The 13,196-nt window shown below is 35.9% G+C and overlaps 1 protein-coding gene across 10 annotated transcripts in view; it reads right to left on the bottom strand.

The window, feature by feature from the left end:
* Nucleotides 1-13,196, bottom strand: part of SOX6 (SRY-box transcription factor 6) — a 595,827-nt gene that overhangs the window by 330,725 nt on the left and 251,906 nt on the right. The window lies entirely within an intron of this gene.

The following is a 13,196-nucleotide window of genomic DNA, read 5'->3' as shown; positions in this document are numbered from 1 at the left end:
AACTCAGAATAACAGCATAGGAGGCTTAGATGGACAAAAAATATGAACCATCTCTGCTTTAAAAATACTAAACATTAAAGAAGCAATTATTTAAAAAACTCTCCTGAAATTGAAGATTAAAACTATGTATTTTTTTTTTTAATTAGAAACCAACCTAAGTGTTTCAAACCCTTAATTTTAAAATGGACACTTTGACTTCTTACTCATTTACAACCTTCATTTAAAATAGTTCGGATTCAATTATTAAGATTGGCAAAGTTTTTCTTTTAATTGGCACTTTTGTTAAATGCTCTTCCCACAGCCTAAAATATATGTACATCACAGTAACATTATCCTTGAATTTAGAAATAGAGAAATTAGCTTCAATATCTAATGTTAATTATTCAACAGAAAATATATAAAATATCTAAATCAGTGCCAGAAAGTTCACCAACCTGAACATTTTTGTGTGCTGGGGTTTGAGGAGAATCATTTTTTTCCCTAGCCATACATCTTTCAAAGTTACAAAAACCTCTTTCTATTCCTTATCTTTACCACTTACATTTTAACACATAGTCACACACATTTAAAAGTGGTTTTGTTTTTATGTTTGTTTGTTTGATTGATGGTTTTCAAAAGGACAAGTCTGCTACAGAGACATTTGCACAAGAATTACTTCACCGTGCAGAGAAGGTAACTAACTGGTAAGAGGGTTAGATCCATCTGTGAGGAAAAAATGCAAAACTGAGATTGAAAATAATAAGCACCTAAAAGTTTATAGGAAGAAAATGTTTTTACCACTCTCTAAATCAGAACTGAGGGTTGGAAGCAACTGTTATTTAGCTACAGCCCACCAGTAATCTTACATTCATTCACCTCATCTGTCTGGGCATGAGTATTCTCTTGCCCAATAAAACATCATATGAAATAAAAAAAGCATCTGGCCTTTGTGATTCTCATCAGAAACATGAACATCTTAACTGCTCCTATATCTCTCTCCCCCTTCACAAAGAAGCCCAGCAAGCTTCAAGAACTAGAGGAAGAAATAGGAGGCAAAAGTTACGGTAATAACTGGTGGGAAAGGGGGAGAAAAGAAAAATGGAGCCTAGACAAGTATAGGTTTCAAGATAACTGTACCCGATAAATGCTAGGCAATTAGTATTTTTGTCACTGTAGAAGATTAAATAAAACTTGTTTTCAGGGCTGTTGGGAGCATATTATGAGATAACATTTGTAAAGCACTAGGCACAGGACTGAGCTCTTAGGAGGTGGTATTTAATAAGTGGTGGGTACCGTTATTCTGATGGAAGAGGCAGATCTAAGGATGGAACCAAGGCAGTTCTCTTCCCCTCTGGACCTAAGGAATTGTTTAGTAAAAAATTTTATGACTCTTAAAGTAAATTGAATACTGTGAAGCCTGAGTATATACTAAAAACCATTGAATTGTATACATTAAATGGGTAAATCGTGTGGTATGTGTACTATATCTCAATAAAGCCGTTAAAAAATATAGTAAGCCAAATCAGTCTTTTTTTTTTATTCCCAGTACTAGCACAATGCTTAGCACAGAACAGATGCTCATTACATTTGTGTACTGAAATAAATTGAAAAGGATAAAATAAATGGAGTAGGGCAGAAAAGAGAGTTCCTCTTTACCTTGCTCCTAGATCTAGGAAAGATGTTTTATTTCATTTAATGTTTACAATAGCTCTATTGAGTAATGCAGAGGAACCCCTTCTTTTAGATACCAGTCATGGTTAATACAAGACTTCTTGGGATGGTCAGTTCATTCTCTGCTTTGTGCAAATGAAAACTCAGAAATGGGGGCACCCAGGTGGCTCAGTCAGTTAAGCGTCTGCCTTTGGCTCAGGTCAAGATCTCAGGGTCCTGGGATTGAGCCCTGCATTGGGCTTCCTGCTCAGTGGGGAGTCTGCTTCTACCTCTCCCTCTGCCCCCCCACTCATGCTCTCTCTCTCTCTCTCTTTCATTCCCTCTCTTTCAAATAAATAAATAAATAATCTTAAAAAAAAAAGAAAGAAAAAAAAACTCAGAAATGTGTTTTCCAAAGCCGTTTTGATCTCTTAGTAACGTCCTTATCAGAAATCTGACCTAGACTTTTTTGAACCAGTATCACCATTGGATCAATCATGCTTCCATCACTGTCATTTCAAGTGCAAACTAGTCTCATATCATAGCCTATAAATCAAAAACAAAAACAAAAAACTCTGACTCAACCTAAGAGATTAAAGACCAAGTCAAAACAACAGTCATGTGGAAGTGGGTTACCTACAAATGAGCCACCACTGAACATACTAAAAAGGGCTTCGCCATCACTCCTAAATTGAAATAGAAAGACATTAGGAGTGGCTCTCCTGCCTGAGGAACAACTTTAAGTTGTCCTCAGAGCATTTAGGCTTCATACAGTACCATTTTTTTCTGTCAGGTCTAATTTTAAACAGTTTTATTTACTCATGTCATTTGTGAGATAGACTGCTTTCTTTGGTTTTGTTTTGTTTTGTTTTGTTTTTAACTTAGGGGAATGTAACCACTGCCATCCTACATCACAGACGATCACCACGGGTTCCCACACCAACGACCTGCACTGTCCTCGGTCCCATAATCTGTGCAAAGTGGCTCAACACTTCCAATAAGCAGAGAGCAAGAAGCTGAAAAGTCACGATTTTTCCAAAAAAGTGACAAGAACTACTTGCAATATGTGGTATTGCACATGACAGGCACCAACTTAGGCAGTGGATCAGATCATCGATGGCGTAAGGCATCTAAGTCATCTTATACCATTCTCAGGAACAAGGGAAAGGTGCAAATTTTACCATTTCTGGCCCTCACTTTTTAACTTTCTAAAACTTAAGGAATAATGGCCTCTCGTGAATGGAGGCCTATAGCAATTCATCTGTGTAAAGGGGTACTTGAGTCCAAACACTTACAACGAAGACAGTACTGTTGGATAAAAGACAGTAATACCAAATTAGAAAAAGAAACTTGACAAAGGATCTTTTTTTAAGGAACTAGGCAATTTTAAGTTTTCCCTTAAGTTTTCTTAAGGGAAAAAAGTTCAACTTATTATGGAATTTCCTAAAAATGAAACAAGTCCTATGAAATATCAGTTTGAGGAAAGATGCCCGATGATAATATCTGTCGTGTCTTGATGCATGTCACTGCTGCACAGCTGTGGGGAGATTTGAGACAGTATTTCCCTAAAGCAATGGTTCTCAAACTTCAGTGTTTACAATTCTCTAGCAAATATGTTAAAATGCAGATTCCCTCACCTCCCTCTATACCCCCCAAGGGTGGGGCCCAGGAATATGGAGTTTGATAAACATCCCAAGTGATTCCAATGTATAGGTCCTTTCATTCTGATGCATCCCACTTTAAGAAACACTGATCCCTATGAAAGCAATGAAATAAATGCTTTGCCTAAATGCTACAATATGGATATAATTATGAAAATTTTTAAGAAGGCTGGTTAGTTTTAATTTTAAAAAAATAACGTAAAGGAGATTACTTCTCTTCTTTTGTTCTTTCTTGTGAAAACGACCACTGTACAACATGACTAAACAAATGAACATCACAATAAGCAGAGCATATGGGGACTGAGTTAGCATTAGTTCATTCAGAGGCAATTTACTATAAATTTGTTTTCTCTCAACCCCAACCTCAGTGGCACCACCAAACCTAACAGTGAAGATAATTTTTGAAATATTATTTAAAAGGATCCCAGTCCCAATACAAGAACTAAAGCAACATTGGTTCAGATTATCTAAAGAGCTTTTTGCTGGAAATCAATTAAATACAATACAAAATGATATGCAGGTGCCTGAAAAAGCACACAATAGTACAAAAAAATAGTCATTAGGCAAAGTTTCTAGAAAACACAAGCAATTTTCACAAATTAAAAACATTTAATTAAGATGTTTCCATGTTTGAAGGGGATAGAAAAGCAAATATTAAAGACAAAACGTATGTGAGGTGATGGATGTCAACTAAACTTATTGTGGTCATCATTTCACAATACATACGTGTGTCAAATAATTATGTTCTACACTTCAATACAATGTTATTTGTCAATTATATCTCAATAAAACTGGAAAAACATTTTAAAATAAATATTGCCCAGATCTTTCAGAGGTTGTTATTCAAAACAGATTGCTCAGCAGTGGCAACAGAAAAACGTTAGACTTAAATCGCCTTCTCGTGGTACTGTGAATATATCAAACACACGCAAATTTTTGAGCTTTTGTGCTTCATGCTCCTTTCCTCTAGAATGTCCTACATTCTTTTTGACTATTCACTCAAACCCCTCCTCAAAGCTCAGATCAAATTGCATTTCATCCTTGAAGTCCTGCCTGACTATACTGGGCCTCACTATCCTCCTACCCCCTGAACTATACATTGAAGCACTTAATCAGAACCACACAACTTGGCACTTAATAATATACTAGAATAAATTATTCATTATTATTTTGCATGTATTAGTCATATTTGCAACTAAATTTTAACACTTGAAGGATTGGGGCCATGTCTCATGTTTCTTCTACATACCCCCCAGAGCACCCAACAAAATGTTAAGTACATCATCAGCTGCTGAACTTGAAACAACTACTCACCAAATATGTCAAAAATAATTTAAAAAATAAGGCTAAGAGTAAAGATTTGTTCTAATAGTGGCAGGATTGCTTATTTAAGCAAAATATTGAGAACTGAAATATTAAAAAAATAAAGGATTCATTTAATAAAAGATGATATAGCTACACAATGGAATACCACATAGCCATTAAAAACAATATTAGTTATGTTGAAAATAGAGTTGTTTATAATGATGGACAATTACGGGCAACTTACATGTCCAATTTTAGGGATCATTCTGAGGGCATTAGGGTTTCATCCAGAGGGTAGAATAATTTGAAATTATTGAAAATCATATTTGTTCCGAAAATATAGTGACATGTGGGAATATTCATAATGTATTTTTGGTAAAAGTGTGTTAGTGAGAAACAGCAATGTACTTTTTTTTAGAAAAAATTATGTACACAAGAAAAGACACCAGAATGTCCAACAAAACGTTAATGGTCCTCTGAGTGTTGGGATAATAGGTAGTTCTAATTTTCTTTTTTGAAGTCATCCATATTTTGCAAATGTTCTATTATGAATACTACTTTTAAACAGAAAATAAATATTGTTGTCAAGTTTGAATATGAATATCAAAAAGATGTTGTAAAAATAATCCATTTACAAAGACAGATGTATTAAATGGGAAAAGGGATATATTGTATCATTTAGTACATGAATTCAACTTTGTTGCATGTGTGCATAAGGGTAAATGTGGCTACAAAACAAACCAAAAACTGGGAAGATATATACCAAAATATTTATAGTGATTTCTAAATGGTGATGAGATTATTGATAATTTTTATTTCCTTTTACTTTGTTTTCTAATTTATCATTGATGAACACATTGTTTATGTAATAAAGAAAAACAAAAATAATTTTATAAAGAGATACTTGAAGGAAATATAAAATAGAATTTAAGAGAAAAATATTTGGCCCTCTTGAAGATGTCTAGAAACTTAGTGTATTATAATCTCCCTGTATTGAACCCAGAAGAAATAACCAAGCTTTCTTTCCTTGGCATTTCTGCAGCAGACTGCTCTCAAATAATATTTTCTAATAAATTGAATTATTTCAAAAGGAATCCTTGCATCAGCTGAAATCTAGATCCTTATCATTATCACCCACTGTTTCCCACTTGCCCTCGAAAGATACACAAAATCAATCTATTTTCTCTTCCATGTTAGAGTTATTCAAATATCTGAAGGGAGGGATTGAATTAATAGTTCTTTTCTAGGGGACACTCCCCCAGTTTCTACACCCATTTCCCATTTGACATGGCTTCCTGATCCTTCGTCTTTCTCCTCTGATTCACTCCAGCTTCTAGATGCTGTTTCTTAAGATGTGTTGCCAAGAACTGAATACCAAAGTTCTGTATCTTCGTTTTCAGCAAGAACAAAAGTAACAGAAGGTTATGCAGCTTCCCTCATGTCACACAGGTAGAACTGGCAGAACTAGTTTAAAATCCAAATGTGGGTTTTCTGACTTCAAATCCAGTGCTCTTCCCATTCCACAGGGCTATAATAAAATCGCTCTCAACAGGAAAAGATGCCATGATTCCAGTAACACCTATCTTCTAAATCTTTTTGTTACCTTGCATTGCCAGAGAGGAACTTTACCTATTTTGAGACAGGAATTCCACTTTGTTATTAACCTAATCCAAGAGTTACCAAGAAGTACCTTGTATTGGTTAGCTCTTATATAAAAATCACCCTAAAACAGTTCTTAAAACAACTATAATCATTTATCTTTACTGGTTTCTGTGAATCAGGAATTCGGGAGAATCTGGTCTGGGTGGTTCTGTCTCAGGTCTCCCATGAGGTTGCCAGTAAGTCAGTGGCTAAGGTTGGCGCCATCTCAAAGGCTTGTTTATTCACAAATGCAAACATGTCAAGAGTCTGGGGCTGGAAGCTGGGGTTTCTTGGACATCTTCTTCTATCTCTATGTGATCTCTTCACATGATCTTTTCTCTCCAGGATTTTAGCTTCAGACTACTTGAACTTCTTACATGGTAGTTCAGGTCTCCAAAGGTGCATGCCCCCAGAAAGAGCCAGATGAAAGTTGTATCACTATTTCTAACCTAGTCTGGGGAGTGGTGCCATGCAACTGTCAGTGCAATCTATTCACTAGTAAGTCACCAAAGCTTGCACATAGTCAAGAGCATGGGACTTAGACCCTGCCTCTCTACAGGGTGGAGTTACAACTATATCCTCAAATAGTTGCTGTAAGAAATGAATACTATATAAAGCACTTAGGACAGTGTCTATCACCTAAGTACTCAACATACGGTAACTCCTCATTATTAAATTTCAAACGTCCTTTGTTCAATTGCCTTGTGTTTCAATTTTTAATTCTGAAAATCCAGTCATGATGACCATTTGTAAGGTGTTTTATTTATTCTTGTTCATCTAAGTATAATAATAAATACTAAATGACATTACTCTCTTCAATATCAGTGCTCAAAAATCACCTCCTTTATAAAGTCATCCCAAACTAATGCCATCAAGATCTCACCCCTCACAAAACCCCAGTAACCTTAGCATTTAAAACTAGCTTTTTCTAGGGCTACTTACTATCAATTCCCACTTAACCTAACTGCATACGGATTATCTCCATCCTGCCCTGGAGCAGCTACAGTACACTATCGCTCTAATTCGTCTGAGTTGCCAACTGCACCTTGACCAGGAATATGAACGGGTAGTCATAACTGCAAGCAGGGGAGAGCTGTAGGCTGGGGTTGCAAAAGTCAGATAAGGTGTCAGGAACTGAGACAAGCAGAGACCATAGGTCAGGAATGGAATCTTGCCCTACATAATAAGAGTTGAAACCCATATACAGGCGGAAGTCATTGCTGCTGGGAGAAATGACTGGGAAATGGCCTGTCTAAGCAGCTACATGAATCAACTTCCCTACCTGCTGCCCAACATAGATGCAGGGACAGAATATTACCCTCTCTTCCCCTTTCTTTCACGCATTAGCAAGACTGAATTAAATGTGTTCACTCTTACTGCATTGTATGCTGTCATTTTGGTTTTGCTTTTGTTTTCCATTTTAGTTATACTGCCTTTCCAATTACAGCTTTATCCTCATTCTAGTCTACCCTCCCTCTAGATAAGATTCATTGGGATACCAAATTATAGGTTTTTCCCTGATTTCTGACAGCCCCCAATCTATAGCAAGCTTCCGTTTCCTTAAACCCTATCCCAAATCACTCTAACAAAGCCCAAATCCTTAAAAATGTTCTTTTGAACACTCTCTTACTGAGTCATTCGATGGTTCTCCGTGGTGTGTGTTCTCCCTACTGTAATGTGTCATAAACCCAATTTGTTCAACTACAGGTGTGTTCCTAGTAGTCTTTAACTGAAGGGAATTAATGGGATGCGATGTCTGTAAAGAAATTAAAAACAATAATAAAACCAACTAAAAGTTGGTTTTGTTCATTTTAAATCACTGTGTACTAGCAACCCAGCCATGTCAGTGATCAATCTTCTCTGCCAGAACAGACGGCTCCACACCCCTCCTTCCGTATGTACTGCATTTTATATATTTCAAGTTTCTGTTAAGCATTCAAGTTATATCACACGAATTACATATATACATGTATTGCAATATATTATATTAAGCTATATTTTATATAAGTGCTAGATATGGACTGCTTTTTCTGATTCCCCACTTCAAACAACTCTTTTTTGATGGGCCAAAAACTACCTGCCAACAGTGCTATATAAGACGCATACTACTTCAGTATTATCCGGTGACTGACAGATAAAGCTTTACCTAATCTAGGTTCCAATTACTTCTTGCTAACAAAGGAAATCTAACCTTTTTAATATGCTGAAAACTAAATTGCTGACATTCATAGATTCTTTCTCAGAGGAAAAAGTATGTTTTTCTCTAATGTGACATATTTTAAGGAAAAGCGTTGGTTTAAAGAAGCTTACATAAATGAAAATACTGAATTTGGTTCTAATTAACAACAGATTATTCCTGATAAAAGTATCATTAAGTCTAATAGTAAAACAAAGTTTTATTCTTTTTCTCTTTTATTAAAACTGATACTTGGTAGAATACGTTAGATTTATATAGCATTCTCAAAATTGGAACAACATCATGCCACTTTGCACTATTATTATATTGTTCAATAACAATAAATTTATTCATGATGTGTCAAAATATAAATTAATTACCAATATTTGCTAAAGTGTCATGATTCCTAAAGTCTAAGAAATGAAAGCTATTGTTTTTAAAGTGTTATTTTGATTCAAAGGAAAAAAAATTCCAATAGTAAGTTTTTAAAATGTCCTCATCACCATATTTAATAAATGGAAGTAAAATACAGAAAAAATATTAAAGTCTCAAAACCTGTCAAGACAAGCACATAGAAAAGCTTTGTCACATCTATACACTATCAGCCTCACAAATAAAATCAAAATCTCAAGATTCAAAGGTCCTTAAAAATCCAATTGCTTAATCCTATCTAGTACTTGAATCCCTGTGCAGAAAAAGATGGTATAATAGTTAACAAAATGCAGGCTCCCTGGGCCAGAATTTGTAGGTAAGTCACAGCTTTTCCACCTACCTCCCATATTACCCAGGCAAGTTAGCTAACTAACTTCTCAGAGAAGAGAGTATTTTATGACTTTTTGGTAACAGAATGGTAAGAAGACCTTTAAGGCAGGCAGGCCTGATGGTGAATTTACCAACACATGGAACAACATTCTATCGAGGTCCAGCTATTAGCTGATTTCTGTGCCTACCAACTTTAGACAGTTAACTTTCATCTGGCAATTCATTAGTATTCAAACTACCATATGATATTCAACTTAAACAACACTACCAGGCTAGGTTGAATTGGGCTAAGACAATTTTAACTTTGAAGCCAAGAAAGTTAAAAGTAGCAAGAGACTTGGTGATTACAGTTCAGATTTTTCATTTTTTGAGATGAGGAAATTGAAGTCCAAAGATATAAAGTGACTTCCCTAAGGTCACACAGCAAATTAGTGACAGAGATAAACATAGGCCTTCTATGAGGCAACATCCTTTCCTCTAAATTATGCTTCCTCTAAATAACCTCAGGGAAAACATTTCCACTAAATCAAGAATTTTTTGTTTATTTGTTTGCTTTTTACAATTTGAGGCATTGGGGAATAAGGGGTGTGATTATGCAGAGGTTGGAGAAGTATAATTGGACAAGTTCTTACAGAGCAACTTTCTATGCATGAGAGTCTCAAATGATTCCATAGAGCTTTTCTTATGAGATAACTACTTACTCTAGTGTCAAGTCTATTATCTTCATGCTCTCCTCCTTTACAGTTGTTTTCTCTTCTTCCCCATTTGAGAGATACCAGTGTACTTATGAAAATAACTGTGTATTTTTTATATATAATCAGCAAAGCAGCTAGTGTGCTTTAAATGAACTGAAGGCTATGGTGGATGCTTAAATTAGATACACATCACTGGATCCAGGTATCAGTCAGCTCACCAGGAACCCATTTTGCATAACTATCATCCAAATGAGGAATAATGAAGAGCACTTTGAAATAGTGGACAAACCCAGACATCAGAATTATGAAGCGGAAGCAAAGGAGGTGAACTTAAAAACCTCCCTAACCCATACCAAAAACAGGTAAATAGCCTTGAAACTAGGACAGTCAAGGCACCAGGGACCTGTTTTGGACACTAGCTCAGAATGAACGGGAAGAGGAGGGCTGGTAGTATGACACAAGTAGTCTGTTGAAATGCAATTTAATCCAGCTTCTGGGAAACCTGTCCCTAACTCAAGACAGAAACTGGGGTCATTGGAGGGGAAGGGGGTCTACCATCATTCAAGGGTATTAGGATAGCTCTAGGAAAAAATGGGATTTAAAACTTTTAGGAAAAAGTTAAGGTATTTGGGATTCACTAGGAAAAGGTAATGGGATGGTAATTAAGCCCCCAGAAACAAATATTGGTATGATAATTAACTATGTCTTGGTTGTCTATCTAAAAATGATGAGACTGGGGTCACATTAAAAAGAGCTCAGAGTAAGCACTTTCTATCTCACAGATCTTCATTTTTTTTGAGAGAGAGAGAGAGAGAGAGCATGTGCCCACACAGTAGGGGGAGGAGGGGCAGAGGGAGAGGAAGAGAGAGAATCTCAAGCAAGCTCCATGCCCAGAGCAGAGCCAGACGTGGGACTCCATCTCATGACCCTGAGATCATGACCTGAGCCAAAATCAAGTCTGACGCTTGACCAACTGAGCCACCCAGGAGCCCCACAAATCTTAATTTTAAGAAGTACCTGAGCCCAATCAAGGCCTATCAAATCCATTTGTTAATAGGGATTCTACTCTATTAACAGTGATGTCCTTCCATGGCCTTGTTGGCCCAGGGAAGAGCAACTAGAGAACAAACTACTCTCTCTGTCATACATACTGAGCCCTCACGACTGCTCTGGGGACTCAAACACCTTCCCTCTTCACTGGCTCTTGCCCACTAAAAGTCCCAATTTAGAGAACTCTACCACAAAAGCCTTCAAATTTCCTTCTAATACATCAAATCCATGTAATGGCTTAACATGAAACTCTCTGTAACCCAGAAATTTTAAAATAACATCTCCAGCTCTCTGACTTAAGTTTTTTAAAGATAGAACAAGTACATAGAGACTAAAAATGATACCTCAGACGCTGTGTTGCTAATAAGGCATCTATCTATCTCTCTATCTCTCTCTCTCGATATGTATTTACATTTCCAGGAAAAGGGAAAGGAGGCACAAAAATGTCACTAATTTACCACAAGGCAGCAACAAGAAGTCTAATTCTGTCTTCAGGTGCCCCCAATGTCTGCAAGCTGTGTATTTCTCTACCTGAAGGCAGCACACAATCTTGAATTGATGGCTCAGTTACAATCATAAAGTCCATGATTTTTCTCTTCTCGGGGCCGGGGGGGAGGAGAGGTGGATGGGTAGGGAGGGAAGGTACGAATTTATATTTTTCTCTCTAACTTCCAAATACCCAAAACCTGAGATTCGGATTCATTCCTTGCTCTACTGTGTCATTCCTCATGGATCCAAGAGAACGGCAGCCAAAAGGACAACTAAATTCTAATCTTACTGTCAGCTTCAAAAAGCTAAATAAATAAACCATAATCAACTTCACATACAAAATATATCAGTATAAGAACAAAACAAAACAAAAAATGAGAGAGGTATCTTTGGTAGAAGCATACCAGGAACAAAATAACTAATACAGCTGAAGGCCCCATATTAACTCTGAATTCAAGAGCAAAAATTTACTCCAATTTGTTCATGGATAACATTAGCTTAATCCTGGCTAACACAGTCTTTATGTAAAAAGCTACTAATTTACTACTAAAGCTAACCAAAAAAATTCCTAAGTAACAGTAATTGCCAAAAAAAATAAAGCTCATTTTGTGGGTCCCAAGGTAAATGAATCTCTTCTATATACCACCATAATCTATCTATGCTTAAATGAGGGCACATTTCTTCCCAGAAGTTTGATGAACTTGAGAATATTGTATTCTAGGTACACTCAGTACACCAGCAGTGAAAATAAATCAGAGTTAAATTATAATGAAAGAAAAGTTTACAAAATAATTCCCAATCATTTTATTAAACAAGGTTTCCCATTTTCTAGGATGTTAATGAAATATAAAGAAGATAAATGAAATGCATAAATATTCATTTCTAATTTTTACCTGATTGTAAAATTTTATTAGCAAAGGTTTCTAATTTATACTTTGGATTCGAGGATGCGGTTTACACAGAGATATATTATTGAACTCAATTTGCATCACGTAGAAAAATAATGCCTAGAGGTCATGGGAATGCAGTAATACCAAAATAATACTTAAAAGGTTAATAGTATAAAAAATAAATGTCATCACACTGAAAGCTATATTAACAAAAGCAATAATGGCTTGAAGTTGTTCTTCTTTTAAAAGGTTACATTTCTCTTGGAAAGCAAGGAAAACTTCTTATTGCAGAGGACAATCAAACAGTGGGATAATTTGCATATCAAGATAATTAAGGCACATTCATTAGATGTGTTCAAGAAAGATTAGATATGTTCATGTAAGGAACAGAGTAGGCGCTTTCCTGCTTAATGCAGGTGGTTTGACTCAATAATCAAAGAGAGCCCTTTCAGTGTCATCTCCAAATGATTCATTATGTTAAAGTTGCCTTTATGGAAAGCAACCCTCTCCAAATTAGTATAAGGAGAGCAGGAGGGGTGAAAACTACAATCCCATCTTCCTCCTTCCAAAGCAAAATGTTCCCTGTCATAGGCACCACCATCTTATTCATGCTGATAGAGAAGGACCTTAAGATTCATATCTCATTCTAATCATGAAAAGTTCAAATTAGTCACATAAAAGACGGCATGCTATATAATATATACATTGCTTTCTACATGTTGCTTCAAAGCCTTACAGGAATGTGCAGATTTCATTATTCCAGTTATCATATTTCATTATAGTGATGTACTCAGATCACCACTTAGTAAGAAGGAATTCTATGCAAGAAAGTGTGTATTAACCAGAACCACCTATAGACTGTGGAGTTCTGCTTTAATCAGAAAATTATTGGGCTTTA

This window comes from Phoca vitulina, unplaced genomic scaffold (assembly GCF_004348235.1).
Source record: "Phoca vitulina isolate PV1807 unplaced genomic scaffold, GSC_HSeal_1.0 scaffold36, whole genome shotgun sequence".
In the NCBI taxonomy this organism is placed as follows: domain Eukaryota; kingdom Metazoa; phylum Chordata; class Mammalia; order Carnivora; family Phocidae; genus Phoca; species Phoca vitulina.
This window is presented reverse-complemented; position numbering and strand designations above follow the sequence as displayed.